This window comes from Gorilla gorilla, chromosome 5 (assembly GCF_029281585.2).
Source record: "Gorilla gorilla gorilla isolate KB3781 chromosome 5, NHGRI_mGorGor1-v2.1_pri, whole genome shotgun sequence".
NCBI classification, from domain to species: Eukaryota; Metazoa; Chordata; class Mammalia; order Primates; family Hominidae; genus Gorilla; species Gorilla gorilla.
Genome location: NC_073229.2, coordinates 151670198 through 151688178, shown reverse-complemented (window position 1 = coordinate 151688178; position 17981 = coordinate 151670198). Strand labels below are relative to the sequence as shown.

The 17981-nt window shown below is 37.7% G+C and overlaps 1 protein-coding gene across 2 annotated transcripts in view; it reads left to right on the top strand.

The window, feature by feature from the left end:
* The window catches only part of MTCL3 (MTCL family member 3), a 43477-nt gene that overhangs the window by 15358 nt on the left and 10138 nt on the right, over positions 1–17981 (top strand). The gene's annotated exons all lie outside the window — the stretch shown is intronic.

Sequence of the window (17981 nt, the reverse complement as noted above, 5' to 3'; positions counted from 1 at the left end):
TGTTCTAGAGTCGTTCTGAAAGTAGTTATCCTATTTTTAATTCTACTAGTGTTAATTTTATTCTGTAATACATGTACAATTCTCAGTTTTCCCAATTGCCAAAATCAAAAATGAAACTTAAAAAATTCTTGGCCGGGAGCAGTGGCTCATGCCTGTAATCCCAACACTTTGGGAGGCCAAGGCAGGCAGATCACGAGGTCAGGAGATCAAGACCATCCTGGCTAACATGGTGAAACCCCGTCTCTACTAAAAATACAAAAAAATTAGCCAGGCGTGATGGCACGCGCCTGTAATCCCAGCTACTCGGGAGGCTGAGGCAGGAGAATTGCCTGAATCCAGGAGGTGGAGGTTGCAGTGAGCTGAGATCGCACCACTGCACTCCAGCCTGGCAGCAGAGTGAGACCCCATCTCAAAAAAAAAAAATTCTTTCAGTTAGTTTAACTCCTTACACTACAGCCTGTTCTTTGTTAATTTAATGTGAGATTATAGATAAAATTATTACTACTAAATGTTTCATTGTTATGGTATATACTTTCCATTTTAAAGCCTGTGGGAAGGTGAAAGGTGGGAGAAGGAGAAGATCAGGAAAAATAACTAATGGACACTAGGCTTAATACCTAGGTGATAAAATAATCTGTACAACAAACTGCCATGACACAAGTTTACCTATATAACAAACCTGCATATGTACAACTGAACTTAAAATAAAAGTTAAAAAAAAATTATAGGTATTCAAACAATTCAATGCTATCAATGATTTTAAACCACAGCTTCTACAATTCTGAGATCATAGTTTTAACTAATCTTTCATTGATTAGATAATACTTGACATGATTTTTCAGGAAAAAGCTTATAAATATTTTCTGAACCTTTGTATTTTTGAAAATAGCCTTTGGTTGATTTCACACAGGAATGGCAGAATGAAATTATTGAGTCAAAAAAATATGTCTTATTATATATTAGCCCTGGCATTCATTTTGCAATGGAGAAGTATGAGATCAGTCTGACTTTTATTCATTTGTAGGTCAAATTATTTTCTCTCTACGTATTTATGGATATTTTTCTTCATCATTTATATTAATCTGAGTTCCCCAGTGGGAAACAGAATTCACCCAAGATGGTTCAAATGAAAAGAGATTATTACTCACAGCAGTATGGGCAGGATTATGGGAACAAACCAGGGCTGGCAAGGCATTCAGAAAAATCTTGCTACTCTTGGAAACCATCACCACCCTGAGAAATGAAGACATAGCTGAGGAAATAGTATTATAGAGGCCAGTGAAAACTAACCGTTGAGTAGGGTCCTCCCAGTGGGATCTATCGCCTGAAGGGGACTTAGCTACTGCCTAAAAATGTGGTGTTGTAAAAGAAAGGTAGTGAGGGGAAATACTCTGAACCATCTCTTCTCCCACCTTCCACCTGTCAGGGTGCCTGCCAGTGCCTTCTATTGGCCAAACCCAAGGAGGAGTCAACCGATGGGGAGAAAGCCTGGGTAAAGTTTGCAGAAGTCAGCCTCCTGGAGCACAGAGCAGGGCAGAGAAGGAGCAAGCATGAATCTGGGTAGCTAAAGAAAAGAAGAATACCCGGTTCAGAAATACCACCTGGGCATATCTAGGTGATGGTCTTTGTTTATAACATGTCCAGAACATACAGACCTTTTACTCTGAAAATTAACACTTGTGTGTTCATTATTTCAGAAAAGCTTTCTTGTATTATAGATATGATAATCATATGTGCTCTATTTTTTCTTCTTAGCATTTTCTTTGCTTTGTATTCCTTACTACCTTCTCATCCTTTCATTTTTTAATCCTTTTCCTCTGTGGCCTTAGATAATTTTCAAGTTTGTTTTCAATATTATGGAATCAATTTTCTGCGGTGTCAGTTGTGCTCCTTAAAGACATCAGTGCAAAATTTCATTCTGGTGTTGAATTTTAAAGACCTTTTTGAGTTTTCTTATTCCTGACAGCTTCCTAGTCTTCAGAGCTTCATCTCCCGTTATGACCTTCTTGTTAGTTCATAGAGGCCATCTTTGTTATCTTTTTAAGGGTACAATATTTTCTAAAGCTATCTTCTGTTTCTCATAGCAAATAGTTTTCAGAAATATTTGGGGGATCTTTTTCTTTTTTTAGCTGACTTTTTAAATCATCCTGACGCATTTTACTTTTACAGCTTTGAGGTTTGATTTACATACCATAAATTCACTTAATTGTACAATTTAATGGTTTTTAGTAAATATGCAAAGTTATGCAACCATCACCATAACCCAAATTTAGGACATTTCCATCACTTCATAAAGATCTCTCATGTCCATTTGCAGTCACCTTCTGTTCTTAGCTCTAACCCCAATCAGCCACTAATCTGTTTTTGGAATCTATAGCTTTTATTTTCTGAATATCTCATATAATTACAATCATAAAATATGTAACCTTTTGTACCTGGCTTCTTTCACCTAGACCAGTGTTTTTGAGGTTCATCCCTGTAGCGTGTATCAGTAATTCATTTCTTTTTATTTCCAAATAATATTCAATTGTATGTATATACCACATTTTGTTTATTCATTCAGCAGTTTTTGGACAGTGGATATTTTCTAATTTTATAAATAATGCTGTTATAAACACACACATGCAAATTTTCATGTGGATATATGTTTTCATTTCTCTTGGGTAGATAGCTAAGATTAGAATTTGGGGGTCATATGGTGAATTTGTGTTTAACTTTTTAAAGAAACTGCCAACTGTTTTCCAAAGGGGCTGCACCATTCTACATTCCCACCAGCAACGGATGAGGATTCCAATTTATCCACACCCTTTTCAATACTGATTGTATATCTTTTTTATTATTGTTAGTCCACTGGGCATCAAATGATACATCATTGTGGTTTTAATTTGTTTCCCTAATGATGTTGAGTATCTTTTCATCTGCTTATTGTGCACTCATATATCTTATTTTGTGCAATGTCTATTCACAATGTTTAGCCTATTTTTAATTGGGTTTTCTACTTATTTTTGAGTTCCAATTTAAGCTCTATCTGTATTTTGGATATAAGTCTTTTATCAGATATATGATTTGAAAATGTTTTCTTCTTAGGCTTGTCTTTTTAGTTTCTTAATAGTGTCTTTTGAAGTGCAAAAGTTTGCAATTTTGATCAAGTCCAATTTGTATTCTTTTGTTTCATCACTTATGTTTTTGGTGTCGCATCTAAGAAATCTTTGCCTAACCTACAGGAAGATTCACTTCAATGTTTTTTCTTTTCCTAAGACTTTCATGGATTTAGCTCTTACATTCAGATCTACAATCCAATTTGAGTCATTTTCATGTATAGAGTGAGTCGGGAGTCTAAATTCATCTTTTTGCATGTGGATCTCGAATTGCCCCAGCACCGTTTGTCGAAAAGACTATCCTTTCCTCATTGATTTGTTTTGACTCAGTGCAATTTTATCTTCTTTTTTCCTTCTTCTTTCTCTTAGAAAATATCATCATTGAATGTCAAACATTCTTTATAGATTCAATGTTGGCTTTAGATACTCACTGTGTGGCTTTTCTTCTTAGTTCCCCTCACTCTCCATTTGCTATTAGTTGCCCCTTCTCAGAGCCAAGATATAGAACAGCTTGACGTGCACAATTCCAGCTCAATTACTGATGATAGTAAACATTCAGCTAGTTATGGCCTGTTTGAAGTGGGAAAGGCTGCTACTGCAGCACTCAGGTACACTGACTCTGAGGGAGACACATCTTAGAAATATTTGAAGAAGTTTGTAGTTTTTCTTTAACTACCTTTAATATATGAAAAAGAATAAACCTCAACATGGGTGCTCCCAAGTCTTTTCTACCTATGTTTCTTCCCCTGAATGTTTGGATAAGGAAAGAATATATCTCATGATTCATTGCACAGCTAGTCACCTAGCTCTTTTTCCTTGCCTAATTCCTACTTGTTTGAATATTTAACCACCAGAGAAGAGAGCTACAGTATTGTCTGTGCAGTACTTATGCATGTACTGGGGAAAATATGATTGGGATGCAGAAGTTTTAGCTGCCTGATTGATTTTTTAAATAACTTTGTTGAATCATATTTTACATGTAATATAATTAATCCATTTCCAATGGTACAATTCAGTGATTTTGTAGTAAACTTCCAAGTTGTGCAACAATTACTATAAATCAGTTTTAGTACATTTTAATTACCATAGTAGTGAGATTCTTCATGCCCATTTACTGTTAATTCCTATTTCTTCCTTCCCTTTGACTACCTCCAGGCAATTACTAATTTACTTCTTTTATCTATGAATTTACCTTTTCTAGACATTTCATATAAATGAAATTGCACTGTATGTGGTCTCTTAGGTTTGGCTTCTTTTACTTAACATAGTGTTTTTCAAGTTCATCTGTGTCATACCATGTATCCGTAGTTCATTCCTTTTGTAAATTGCCAAATAATATTCCATTGGGCAAATATCATACTTTATCTATTCATTCATCTGTGTCATATCATGTATCCATAGTTCATTCCTTTTGTAAATTGCCAAATAATATTCCATTGGGCAAATATCATATTTTATCTATTCACTCACCAGTAGGTGGAATTTTGGGTTGTTTCCAACTTTTGGTTATTATGAACAATGCTGCTAGGAATATTACTGTGCAAGTCCTTTGTGGATGTATGTTTTTATTTCTCTTGAGTATGTACCTAAGATTGGAATGGCTGGGTCATATGGCAAATTTACATTTAGCCTTTTAAGAAACAGGATTTCTAGTTTTCATTGGTCTGCATGTCCAATCCTTCTGTTTCACACATTGAAGGCCATACATTAGATAGCTTACATTTCTTGTTTGAATTTCACTGATGTTATTTTTAAAAGAAAATTTTCTCAGATTCTGGTTAATGCTTGACTACCACGTTAGTTTTTGATATTACTGTGTTTACGTTTTTGTCTTGGCCTTCAGTTATATTTTAATCAGAAGTAAATGATAGCTTTATACTATATTAACTCAGAATTCTGTCAATTTGAGTAACAATATGAATAGGGTAAATTTTCATTAAAAAATATTACTTTAGGAAATAAGTCTGGTTCATCTTTGATTACTTTCCTTAACTTCATTAATATGTGGAATATTTTATTCCTGTGGCAGTGGTATCTCATGCTCTTGTGTACATGCATTTATTTCCCCCAGCTATTTTTTTGTATTTTAGTAGAGATGGGGTTTCACCATGTTGTCCAGGCTGGTCTCAAACTCCTGAGCTCAGGCAGTCCACCCGCCTCAGCCTCCCAAAATGCTAGGATTACAGGCGTGAGCCACCATGCCCAGCCGAGAGTGTATGTCTTAGTATTCAATTTAACCCAGCGTTGCCATGCCATAATCTAGACCCAACTTTACCCGTTCTTCAAGTGTTTCAAGTGAAACTGGAAATTTGGATTTTTCAAATGTAAATGGTTTACATTTTTAAATTTGGTAACTAATTCCAAAAATTTTAAAGCGTAATTGTGGGCTATCACATTTAACCTAGTCCAGGAATTACCCTCAGAAAAGTGCTTCTATATCCTTTCAGTGCATTTTGGAAATTAATGAATACTCTGACCTTTAAATTTGTATTATGAAATATCTTAAATATGTAATTATGTAAAGAATAATTTTAAAACACTCATGTAATGCCCACCCCTTAGTGTCCTGCCATCTTGTAATTGCACATTCAAGCATATTTCTTACAAGATTCTAATCCTGATAGAACAATGTTGCTAATTTCACTGCAGTAATGAGTTCGAAGCTGGTTGAGATGCAGTGTAGAATAGACTGGACAGCTCATCCTTTCACCCTATAAATGTTGGCCACAGTTTTTTTTTCTCTGCCTGAATTATAAACAAAGGCCTTAAGGAACTCTGGTCACCACCCAGACATAATTTTCTAAGTGTCTTTTAATTACTCAATGCAATGATGGTTAGAACCCATTCCATTAACAAGAGTAAATTAGACTACATCTCTGCATTTGTTGTTGTCATCCATAGTTTAATAAACATATCTTTACTGTGGATCTAAGATATAAAATAATTTTTTTTTTTTTGAGATGGAGTCATGCTCTGTCGCCCAGGCTGGAGTGCAGGGGCTCGCTCTTGGCTCACTGCAAGCTCCGCCTCCTAGGTTCACGACATTCTCCTGCCTCCGCCTCCCTAGTAGCTGGGACTACAGGTGTCCACCACCATGCCCGGCTACTTTTTTGTATTTTTAGTAGAGACGGGGTCTCACCATGTTAGCCAGGATGGTCTTGATCTCCTGACCTCGTGGTCTGCCCGACTCGGCCTCCCAAAGTGCTGGCCAGGATTACAGGTGTGAGCCACCAGGTTCTCAGATTTTTTAAAACTCTAAGCTGAGAAATATCCCAGTCTTAAATCCATTTGCTTGGGTGGAGTTCTCTGAGGCTTTTGCATGGTGCCAACCAAGTATAATACATGATATATTAAAGAAGCACTTACCATGTTGGCTTTGATTTTTTAAAGCAAGGTGGTCTTGCTTTGTGATCAGTTTATTATTGGCAGTTTGACAGACCCTCTAATAACCCATACCCTGCTCCAAAAGAAGGTTCTACAATGATGAAAGAGTTAATTGTATCATAAACTACTTCACTGGTAGACTTGAGTCCCTTGATGAATCCCAGAGAAGCTTAGAAAATACAGAGGCCAATTCTTCCTAAGGATCCAGGAAATATTTTGATCATATGATATGAACTACATAATGCAAGGCAGCCCATATGGAGTTCTAACCTGACTTTTAAAGGGGATGTTTTCACAAGGATCTTGTAGGCCTCAACTGTTACAGTTTTTTGTCAGTGCTATTTCCTCCAGTTCTGTTGTAACCACATCCCATTAACAAGAGAAGCCTCTATTTTTTTTTCTTCTTTCTGATATCCCATGGTTTTTAAGCTCTCTTATATTTTCTAGAGTTAAGTTCAGCATCTTACTTTCTAAGTTTCTGACATACCTAAATTTCACTGTACTCTTAAATTGGTGCAAAAGTAATTGCAGTTTTGCCATTTTAAGTTTAATGCCACTAATAGTTACAAAGCATGGGTTCCAATTTAAAGACATTTAAGCATTATTACCAAATAATACACTAGGAAAAGGGCAGATATGTTCTAAAGTAATTCCTGGCACCAAAGAATGGCTTAAAAAGACACTGTACAATTGAAGGGCCATGCAAACCTATTTGGCCCTGTGAAGATAATTCTGATTCCCACACCAAAAAAGACTTAAAAGTTTCCTCTTTTATTGGTAGCCTGGTTCAAGGGTATGCTCTACAAATTGACTCATTAATATTCCTTAACAATAAAGAATTCACATAACTTTGTCGTCAATCTGAGCTCTGCTGTAGATACCTACTTTATCACATGGGAAAAGAATAGAGGAACTAGGAAAAGGAAAATTTATTGGATTCTTTAATTTAAAAAAATAAAACAAAATAATACCATGATCACAGCTATTTTAGTTTGGCATTGTATCAGTTTTTAGAGCAGAAAAATAGTTTTCTCAGCTTTTAAAATTTGCTTTTATTTAGGCATTCACTGGAGATAGGATGAAATAAGTTTGGCAGCCTCATAACTCAAAAGATAGGAACGGTACCTGGCCTTATGGGATGGAGAAAGGGTTTAGCTGTCTAGCAGAAGAGGGCTGGCTGATTTATTGGCAAATTCAGGTCTCTGCCTTCATGACATAAACATCTGTATGCCAGATATACCTCCTCACCTCTGACATGTGCCTCTATGACCATCTTGAGAAGGGAGTCAAAGTGAAAAATCCAGGACTTTTAAAATTTATTATTACCTTCTGGAAACAATTTCCAGATTTAAATTGCCAGTCAAATTTCCTTCCCATATATTCCAACATTATGTATTAGAATCAATGAATTAATAATGTTTCTTTTCTTCCCTTCTCTATTCTTTTCTAAAGTCTGGCTTTTTAAACTATCACTGTAAGTTTGGAAAATCGAATCCTTAAATTAAAATTGATAATTTTCTGGGTATAGTTCACTTTGTATTTGTGCTTCAACTCTGTAAATTTACATAAGTAGGAAATTTTGGAAAATGTAAAGTTATTTTTCTTCTCTTGCCTAGGAAAACTATAGAAACAGAATGATAAACAAAGTTTGCTAAAACTAAGGGTGGGATGAACAAATACAAATCAGAGGCATAGACAAAGGCATTGTGAAGATGTATATATCACTTCTTCCTAAAAATAAAGAATAAAAGCTAAGTTCAAATAGAAGAAACACTTCATATATAATAAGCTTAAATGTTAGGATGAAATTTATTAGCTTTTAACTCCTATATACCTTTGGTGCTAATTGAACACCTGCTATTATTAAGGGAAGCATCTGCAATTTAGAACTGGAAAAGTGAACTTTAAAAATAATTTATTTAAGCTCAGTTTCATTAAAAAATTTTTCTGGGGGCTGGGCCTGGTGACTCAGGCCTGTAATCCCAGCGCTTTGGGAGGCCGAGGCGAGTGGATCACGAGGTCATGAGATTGAGACCACCCTGGCTAACACGGTGAAACCCCGCCTCTACTAAAAAAATACAAAAAATTAGCCAGGTGTGGTGGCGGGCGCCTGTAGTCCCAGCACTTTGGGAGGCCGAGGCGGGCGGATCACGAGGTCAGGAGATCGAGACCATCCTGGCTAACACAGTGAAACCCCGTCTCTACTAAAAAATACAAAAAATTAGCCGGGCGTGGTGGCGGGCGCCTGTAGTCCCAGCTACGCGGGAGGCTGAGGCAGGAGAATGGCGTGAATCCGGGAGGCAGAGCTTGCAGTGAGCCGAGATCGGGCCACTGCACTCCAGCCTGGGAGACAGGGTGAGACTCCGTCTTAAAAATAAAAAATTTCTGGAATCAAAATAGTGGCAAAGGCAGGGGAGAAATAAAAACAAGGAAAATACATTAAGCTTTATTTTTCTTGTGTTTGATAACCTTCTCAACTCTTCCTCTTAGCCTTTTACATTCTTTTTTTTTTTTTCGCTTTTATGGAATTTGAATACGGGATATTGTTTATAAGTCTGAACTAAATTTATTAGCCTAGTGTATTTTTTAATCCCAGGGGTGAAGAATGTTTGGTAGATGTGTCAGTGGATTTTTGCTGTGTAGCAAACCATCCCAAAACTTTGTGGCTTAAAACAACATTTATGTGGCTCATAATTCTGTGGTCCATTCTGGTCTCAGGTAGGTCCATGCATGTATTTATGGTCAGATAACAGCTAGAAGGCTCTGCATTGAGGATTAACTGGCTGTTCACTAGGGCAATAGGAGCATCTGGGCCACATGACTTTTCATGGAGCAGGCCAGCCCAGACTTAAAACACAGGGTAGCAGATTTCCAAGAGAGAGTGAGCAGAATTGTACAATCTCTCAAGGGTAGACTCAGAACCAGCATGCCATTTCTGCCACCAGATTTTACAGGTCAAAGCAAGTCACAAGGCCAGTTCAGTTAGAAGAGGTACAGAAGTAGACTCCATCTTTTTTTTTTTTTTTTTTTTTTGAGACAGGGTCTTGCTGGAGTCTAGGGTCACCTAGGTTGGAGTATAGTGGTGGGTTTATAGTTTACTGCAGCCTTGAACTCCTGGGCTCAAGCTATCCTCCTGGCTCAGCTTCCTAAGTAGCTAGGACTAGCTGCATGCCACCATGCCTGGCTAACTTTTAAAACATTTTTGTAGAGATAAAGTCTCACCATATTGCCCAGGCTGGTCTACTCACATATTCCCATTTATAGGCCTACCTCAGAGATATTGCAGGTTCTGTTCTAGACCACAGCAGTAAAGCAAGTCACACTATTGTTTGGTTTCCCAGTACATGTAAAAGTTATGTTTATACTATACTGTAGCCTGTTAAGTGTGCAATAACATGATATCTAAAAAAAGTATATACCTTAATTTTAAAATACTTTATTGCTAAAACATCCTAAGGATCATCTTAGCCTTCAACAAGTCATCATCTAGTTGGATGGCGGGTCTTCCCTGGATGTTGATGGCTGCTGACTGATCAGGGTGGTGGTTGCCAAAAGTTGGAGTGGCTATGACAATTCCCTAAAATAAGGCAACAATGTGATTTGCCACATCAGTTGACTCTTCCTTTTATGAAAGACTGCCCTGTAGCAGGCAATGCTGTTTGACAGCATTTTACCCACAGTAGAATCTCTTAAAATATTGGAATAAATTCTTGCAAACCTTGCCACTGTTTTATGAAGGAAGTTTATGGAATATTCTAAACTTTTTGTTGTCATTTCAGCAAAGTTCATATCATCTTCACAAGGAATACAGTTCATTTCAAGAAATCACTTCCTTTGCTCATCCATAAGAAACAATTCCTCATCCAATAAAGTTGTATTGTATCAGGAGCTTGCAGCAAGTCAGTCACAATCAGGCTATACTTCTAGTTCTCTTGCTATTGTCACCACATTTATTTCCTCAACTGATGTCTTGAACCCCTCAACTCATCCCTGAGGGTTGGAATCAACTTCTTCCAAACTCCTGTTAATGTTTTGACCGTCTCCAATCAATCATGAATATTCTTTTTTGTGGGTGTTTTTGTTTGTTTGTTTGTTTGTTTGTTTGTTTGTTTGAGATGGAGTCTTGCTCTGTCCCCCAGGCTGGAGTGTAATGGCGCGATCTCAGCTCACTGCAACCTCTGCATCCCGGGTTCTAGCAATTCTTCTGCCTCAGCCTCCCGAGTAGCTGGGACTACAGGCACGCATCACTACACTAGGCTAATTTTTGTATTTTTAGTAGAGACGGAGTTTCACCATGTTGGCCAGGATTGTCTCAATCTCTTGACCTCGTGATCCACCTGCCTCAGGCTCCCAAAGTGCTTGGATTACAGGCGTGAGCCACTGTGCCTGGCCCAATCATGAATATTCTTAATGGCATCTAGAATGCCATTTCTTTCCAGAAGATTTTCAATTTACTTTGTCCAGATTCATCATAAGAATCACTACCTGGCAGCTATAGCCTTATAAAGTACATTTTTAAAATAACAAGACTTGAAAGTTAAAGTTACTCCATGATCTATGGACTGCAGAATGGATTTTGTGTTAGCAGGCATGAAAAGAACATTAGTCTCCTTGCACATCTCCATCAGAGCTCCTGTTTGACCAAGTGCATTATCAACGAGCAGTAATCTTTTGAAAGGGATCCTTTCTTCTGAGCAGTAGGTCTCAAAAGTGGGCTTAAAATATTTGGTAAACTGTGCTGTAAATTGAGATGCTGTCATAAAGGCTTTGTTCTTTCATTTATAGAACAGAGGCAGAATAGGTTTAGCATAATTCTTAATGACCCTAGGATTTTCAGAATGGTAAATGAGCATTGGTTTCAACTTAAAATTATCAGCTATTTTGGCACCCAACAAGAGAGCCTGTCTTTGAAGCTTTGAAGCTAGGCATTGACTTCTCCTTTTTAGCTATGAAAGTTCTAGATGGCATCTTCTTCCAATAGAAGGCTGTTTTATCTACAATGAAAGTCTATTATTTAGTGTAGCCACCTTCACCAATCATCTTACCTAGATCTTCCCAATAGCGTGCTGCAGCTTCTACATCAGCACTTGCTGCTGAACCTTGCCCTTTTGTGCTATGGAGATGGCTTCTTTCCTTAAACCTCATGTACCAATGCCCACTAGCTTCTAACATTTCTTCTGCAGCTTCCTCACCTCTCTTCCTTCACTTTCATAGAATTGAAGAGTTAGGGCCTTGCCCTGGGTTAAGCTTTGGCTTAAGGGGATGTTGTGGGTTGTTTGATCTTTTATCCAGACCACTAAAACTTTTTGCATATCAGCAATAAGGCTGTTTTGCTTTCGTATTATTTGTGTGTTCACTAGAGTGGCACTTTGAATTTATTTCTAGAACTTTTACTTTGCATTCACAACTTGGCTAAGAGGGCTAGGTGTTTGTCACAAGAGGCCTAGCTTTTGGTTTATCTTGGCTTTGGACATGCCTACCTCACCAAGCTTAATTATTTCTAGCTTTTGATTCAAAGTGAGAGACATATGACTCTTCCTTTCACTTGAAAACTTAGAGGCCATTGTAGGGTTATTAATTGGCCTATTTCAATACTGTTGTGTCTCAGGGAATAGGCCTGAGAGGGAGAGAGATGGGAGAACAGCCAGTTGGTGGAGCAGATAGAACACACACAACATTTAAGTTAGCCAATTTATATCAGTGAAGTTCATCGTGCCCCAAAACAATTGAAAGAGTAACATCAAAGATCATTCATCACAGATTATCATAATGGAGATAATAATAATGAGAAAGTCTGAGATAATGGGAAAATTACCAAAATGTAACACAGAGACACAAAATGAGCACAAGCTTTTAGAAAAATTGCACCAATAGACCTGCTCAATGCAGAGTTTCCACAAATCTTAAATTTGTAAAAATTGTGGTATCTGTGAAGTACAATACAGTGAAGCTCAATAAATCCAGGTATGCCTGTGCTTTATATCAACTCTAGATTACTTATGATACATAATACAATGTAAATGTTATGTGAATAGTGGTTTTACTGTATCATTTTTAAGTTTGCATTATTTTTTATTGTTGTACTTAAAAAAAATTCAATCTGTGGTTGGTTGAATCCACAGATGTGAAACCTGTAGATACAGAGGGCCAGCTATATGTGATATGTCCTGTTTTAAATACTTTTCAGCTCATACAATTTTGACTCTTTAGTCTTTTTGTTGAAAAGCCTAAGACATTTTTATTTTTCCAGCTTCTTTCCATTTTATATTCCAGCTTTTTAAAGGCCTACTTTTAAAGTAGACCTTTTCAAATGGGCTTTTGTTTACCTGTTATCATTTATTGACTTTTAGTAACGCTTCCAAAACAAATCTAGGTAAGAAATAAAGCTACAGTGGCTGTTTCCTCATTGAACTGACATAGACTAAACAACTACTTTGTGTCAGGTATATTTCCAAGAGCAGGAGCTATAACAGAGACCAATTCTAGGAGCCTGCTCTTGTGGAGCTCACATTGCAGAATGAGAAAACAGACGTGAAACAAACAAATATACAAGTCAGTTGGTGAGATTAGAGGAGCTATGGGGAAAAATAAAAAAGCAGAATTAGGAAGGCAAGGAATATGCAAAGGAAGAGAATGGGGGAAGGATTTGCTTTTTGATATGAAATGGCCTGGGAAGGTCTTTCTTATTAGGGACCCTGAAGAGACTATGGAAGTGGGTCATGAGAGTATATGACGGAAGAATGTTGCAGGCAGAGGAAGCCATAGTCCAAAGGCCCCAAACATGGGCATACTTGGTATGTTTGAGGAACTGGAAGGATGCCTGTGACACTAGAGCAAAGAAAGCAGTGAGGAGTGTGGTGGGAGATGAGGTTGAAGGGCTTGTTTGGGTTGTGGGATTGGGGGGTGGGGTGACCACATAGAGTGGGCTGGTAGTTGACAGAACCAGCTACACATTCTAGTCACTCTGGGAGCTTTGAAAAAATGTCTGGGCCCAATCCCAAAATCTGTTTTAATTGGTCTGGGTTGAAATCTGGTCAAGTCTTTAGAAAACATTACCAGAATAAATCTAGTGTGTAGTCAGGGTCTGGTATACCTTAGTAAAGCATGACTCTGACTCAGTGAGATGGGAAGCCACTGAAAGATTTTGCACAGGATGACACAGCTTGATCACCCTGGCATGTGCCTCTTCTTCACCCACATTCCCCTCTGGACCTTAAGATCATGCCTTAGTATGAAGCTTGGGATCCTGCCTCACCCTTTTAGGGAAGAGAGTGAATGTGGTCCTAAGCAAGCTCTCTGGGCACCTCACCTGTTCTGCCTCTGCCAGTCTGTCTGGGTAAGTGTCAAGGATGTAATAGAAGGAAAAGAGGAAGACTTCTAGGAACAAGAGCCCATTCTGTCCCCTTCCAAGACAAGTTGGAGACAGAGCTTCTACCTTTTTCAGTTTCCTTCCAGCAGGCAATCCCTGGGCCTCCCTCCCAGTGTTACCCTATAGTCACAGTATTTACAGATTGATTTAAGAACCAGTAAGTGGTGTATGTCACTTCTGCTGATCCCTGTGTTGAAAATATTAAAACTTCTGCACATGTGTCATATATGTAACCTAGTACCCCAAACCTTGCTGTCATGCTCTGTTACCATAAAGGATATGCTCAGAAATAATATAAGCCTGCTATCTAAATTGTACCTTTTTCTGTCGAAGTAACAGTATAATGTAGTTGTTCAGAGTGGGAACTCTGAAACTGGCTAATTTGCATCCTGGTTCTAACACTAGCTAGCTGAGCGATAAATCCATTGTGTGCTTCAGACAATGGTATCAATAAGTCTGTGTCAGTCTGAATGAGTAGATACATATAAAGTGCTTAGAAAAGTGCATGACACATATTTAGGGCTCAAAAGATCTAAATATTAATGTCTCTATAGTTTCCTTCTTGATTTAATTACCACACAAATGAATCTCTCTTTAATTTTATCAACAGCATAGGAGACTTCTATATGCATAATATGTCTTTTGGTAGCATGTTAGGCACATTCTTCTCTGTGGTTTAATTGCTGAAAACATAAAGATGCTACATACTAAGTGGAGTAAATTTTAATTGAGAAAAGGAAGATAATCTCAAAACATTTTTAGAAAACAAACAACCCATTTTATATCATTGCTGTGAAAAAATAATTACTGGCAAAACTCTCTAATTCCTGGCCTTCTCATGATCAAAAAGAACAGCAGCCTCTTTTGGACAAGCTGAGGCTGGGAATGTAAAGAATTAAGAAGTGGACAATAAATGTTTTCAACGTATTTATCTAGAGAACCATCTAGAGAAGTGCCTGCTTTGCCAGCAAATATGAAAATCTGAGACTTCATTGTGGCCTCCCCAACTGCTCCCCTAGCAGAGGTTACAAGATTTAGTGGATGATGGTGGGGGAGGATGACAAGGGGGGAGGTTACACAGTTTCATCCTCACAGGAAAGGGACTACTTGGACTCACATTATTTCTCTAACTTTCTGTATCCATAGAAATGTCTCATCTTTGTTTCATAGGATTCAGAAAGTTAACATAAACTTACTGGAATATGAAAATATGATGAAATATTTATTGAAAATGCAAATGTGATACTTACACGTAGTAGCAGCCCTAAAGGCAGCTGAAAGCTAATGTATCTTTATTCAAGGGGAAGGCTTTACTTCAGAGCTTTATTTGAGCTTAACACCCCACCTGAGTGATATTTAAATAAAAGCAAAATAGAAAATGCCTCTTAGGAAAGAATGCCCTAATTTCAGCATTGCTCTTATATTAATTTAGAGGTCTCATTTTAACATTGCCCACAGGATAAAGTCTAAATTTCTCAGCTGCACAAGCTGACCTCAATCTTTTCTGCATCTTCTTTTACCCCATCTCTACAGTGGCCCTACCTCCATCACTTCTTTTCAGGAGTTAGTGCATCTGAAAGGCACACTCATTCCTCTATATCTTTACTCCTACAACAGTTTGTTCAGTTTTATTTCTGTTGAAATTTTGCATATCCTTCAAAAGTCAGTTCTCTTGGATGATTTTCTCTGATTCGCCAGATCTGGAATTAGAGCTTCTTCCTTTGCCCTCTCAGTCCCTTTTTCTTCATTTATTGCCCTGAGTTAGTTCTGCCCACTGTTTTTGCTAATTGCATCCTTTTTATCATTATAAACAGTTAGCTCTTTGGGGACAGAGTACAATATTTCTTAGTCACATGTGTTTGGCATATATACAGTACCACATATAGACCAGAAACTAAATACCTATGAAATGAATGAAACACAAAGACCAAAAAACATTTCCAGAACTAGAACATACTTTCCCTTGAAACCCCTGCATGTAACATCTTTATCTCACAGCCATTTGTACTGCCACCCTTGTGTCTTTGTATGTCTCTATGACAGTCTAATTATGACATTTCTTGCTCAATAGGAGCATTTAGTGCTCCAAGTTGACCCTAGGACAATAATTTGACCTGAATAAGATAATTCAATGTCCTTCAAGATCTGACTTATGCCACCAGCAAATCTCATGTCACTCCTCTCCTCTCACTCTGTAACACCCATATGGAATTTCTGTCCCAGAAATGGGTTTTCTATGTGGAATGCCTTTTTTTTCCCTTTTCCTCCTCTTCATCTTCCATTGGCTAACTACTCATGCACCAGATTCTAGATAAGATGCTACTCATTTTGGAAATTATCCCTAGCTCCCCACACCATCTCTAGCCCTAGATTAGATAAAGTCTTTCTCCTTAGTGATCTAATAGCTAACAGTTAGATATGAGAAAGACTTGGGTCAAGGTCTGAAGTTATTGTTACCAACTAGTAACTTTAGACATTTGCAAACTTTAGCTTATTAAATCATAGATCACTGGGCCCCATCCTCAGAGTTTCTGAATCAGTGGTTCTGGGATGAATCTCAAGAATTTGCTTTTCCAACAGCTTTCTGGGTGACACTGATGATGCTGTTCTGAGGAGCACAGAGATAACTGATGCTTTTGATAATTTATTCATCTACTTCTGTTTACCCCTGTAAACTTTAGTTTCAGCACCTGCAAAGTGAGGCTAAAAGGAGTGTTTAAAAATTAGCTGAGATAATGTATATGAAGGGGTTGACATGAATTAGGGTTCAATGACAGTTAATATTGTTCTTGTATTATCATTGCTTTCATAACACTGTGTTGAATTCCAGACTGAACAGATCATGCCAAGTAAGCTGAGAACCCCCAAAAGAGCAAAGATCACATTGGTTTTATTATTATTGTGTCACAGGTATGTTATGAAGTGCATTGGTAGTCACTAAATAAACATATAATTGAGTGAATTCAAATATAAGCATTCAATAAGTATTTAGTGAAACAAATTTAACGCTTCTTGTAAGTAGCCCCTACCTAGAATGTTCCAGGTTTCTTAGTTTAGCTCACTTTATTCTTGGTATTCTTGGGACTGTTTTGTTGATTACTTCCTAAATTACTTTTTGGTTATGGTGAGTCAGTCCCCAAGCTTTCCTTTCTAAGAAGATTATACAAGCAACAGAAAGAACTTCTTCCTGTAAAGAACTAGAAGTGAATAACCACATGGGCTATTCATTTGTCTCTGTAGTTTCAGTTTCATACTGAATGAAAGCAGTTGCACCAAAGTATTCCCCTGCCTTCTGTGCTTGAACGTATGCCTTTACTTAACAGTGATATGGGTTAGAAATTAACATGTGATGAATTTAATTTTCATTTCCTTGCGAATTTATGAAGACTTCTCTTTGGAAAAGGCTTCCCTATTTTTACTGTCAGTCTATACCCCTGTCCTTCTCTTTGACCTCAGAACCTCGATTTGGTATTCAAACATCATTAGTTCAGCAAGTATTTTTTTCACCACCTGCCATGTGGCAAGCATTATTTTTATGGTGGTGATGCCACACTAAATCAAAACCCCTGCTTCACAGAACCTAAAGCATAGCATTTATCAACTTGCACTGTAATTGTTTGCTTCTCTGTCTCCTCCCCTGCTAAGTTTCAGCTTCCTGATGGTAGATGCAGTATCTAATCAAACTTTGAGTCTCCCCCTCAATGTCTAGTATATGGTAGACAGTCATACATATGGATAATTATTGTTTACATACAGAGACCCTTCTTCTTATATTGGTGTGAGAAATGGAACTGAGCACCAGAGATCATATTACGCTTGTCCTTGAAACAGTTTGGCACTAGCTGTGTATTCTTTGACTTCCAAAGTGTTAGTTTGAATTTTAATTAGGATCAGCCAGTAAAATGTGGGAGATTTTACATAAGAATCCAGACTTCCAGCCTCTCTTGTAAAAGCCCACATTCCTGTATCACACAATGAGCTGAAGCTGTGGCTGGTCCACCTGTTTCTTGAGATGGGGCATGCCTTCTCCATTTCACTACAACCCCTACCATGCCCTATCATTTTGCACGTGTCAGGGAGGAGCAAGGGGGTGATGTGTGGTGAGGGGAGAATGAAGTGCTTCCGATTCT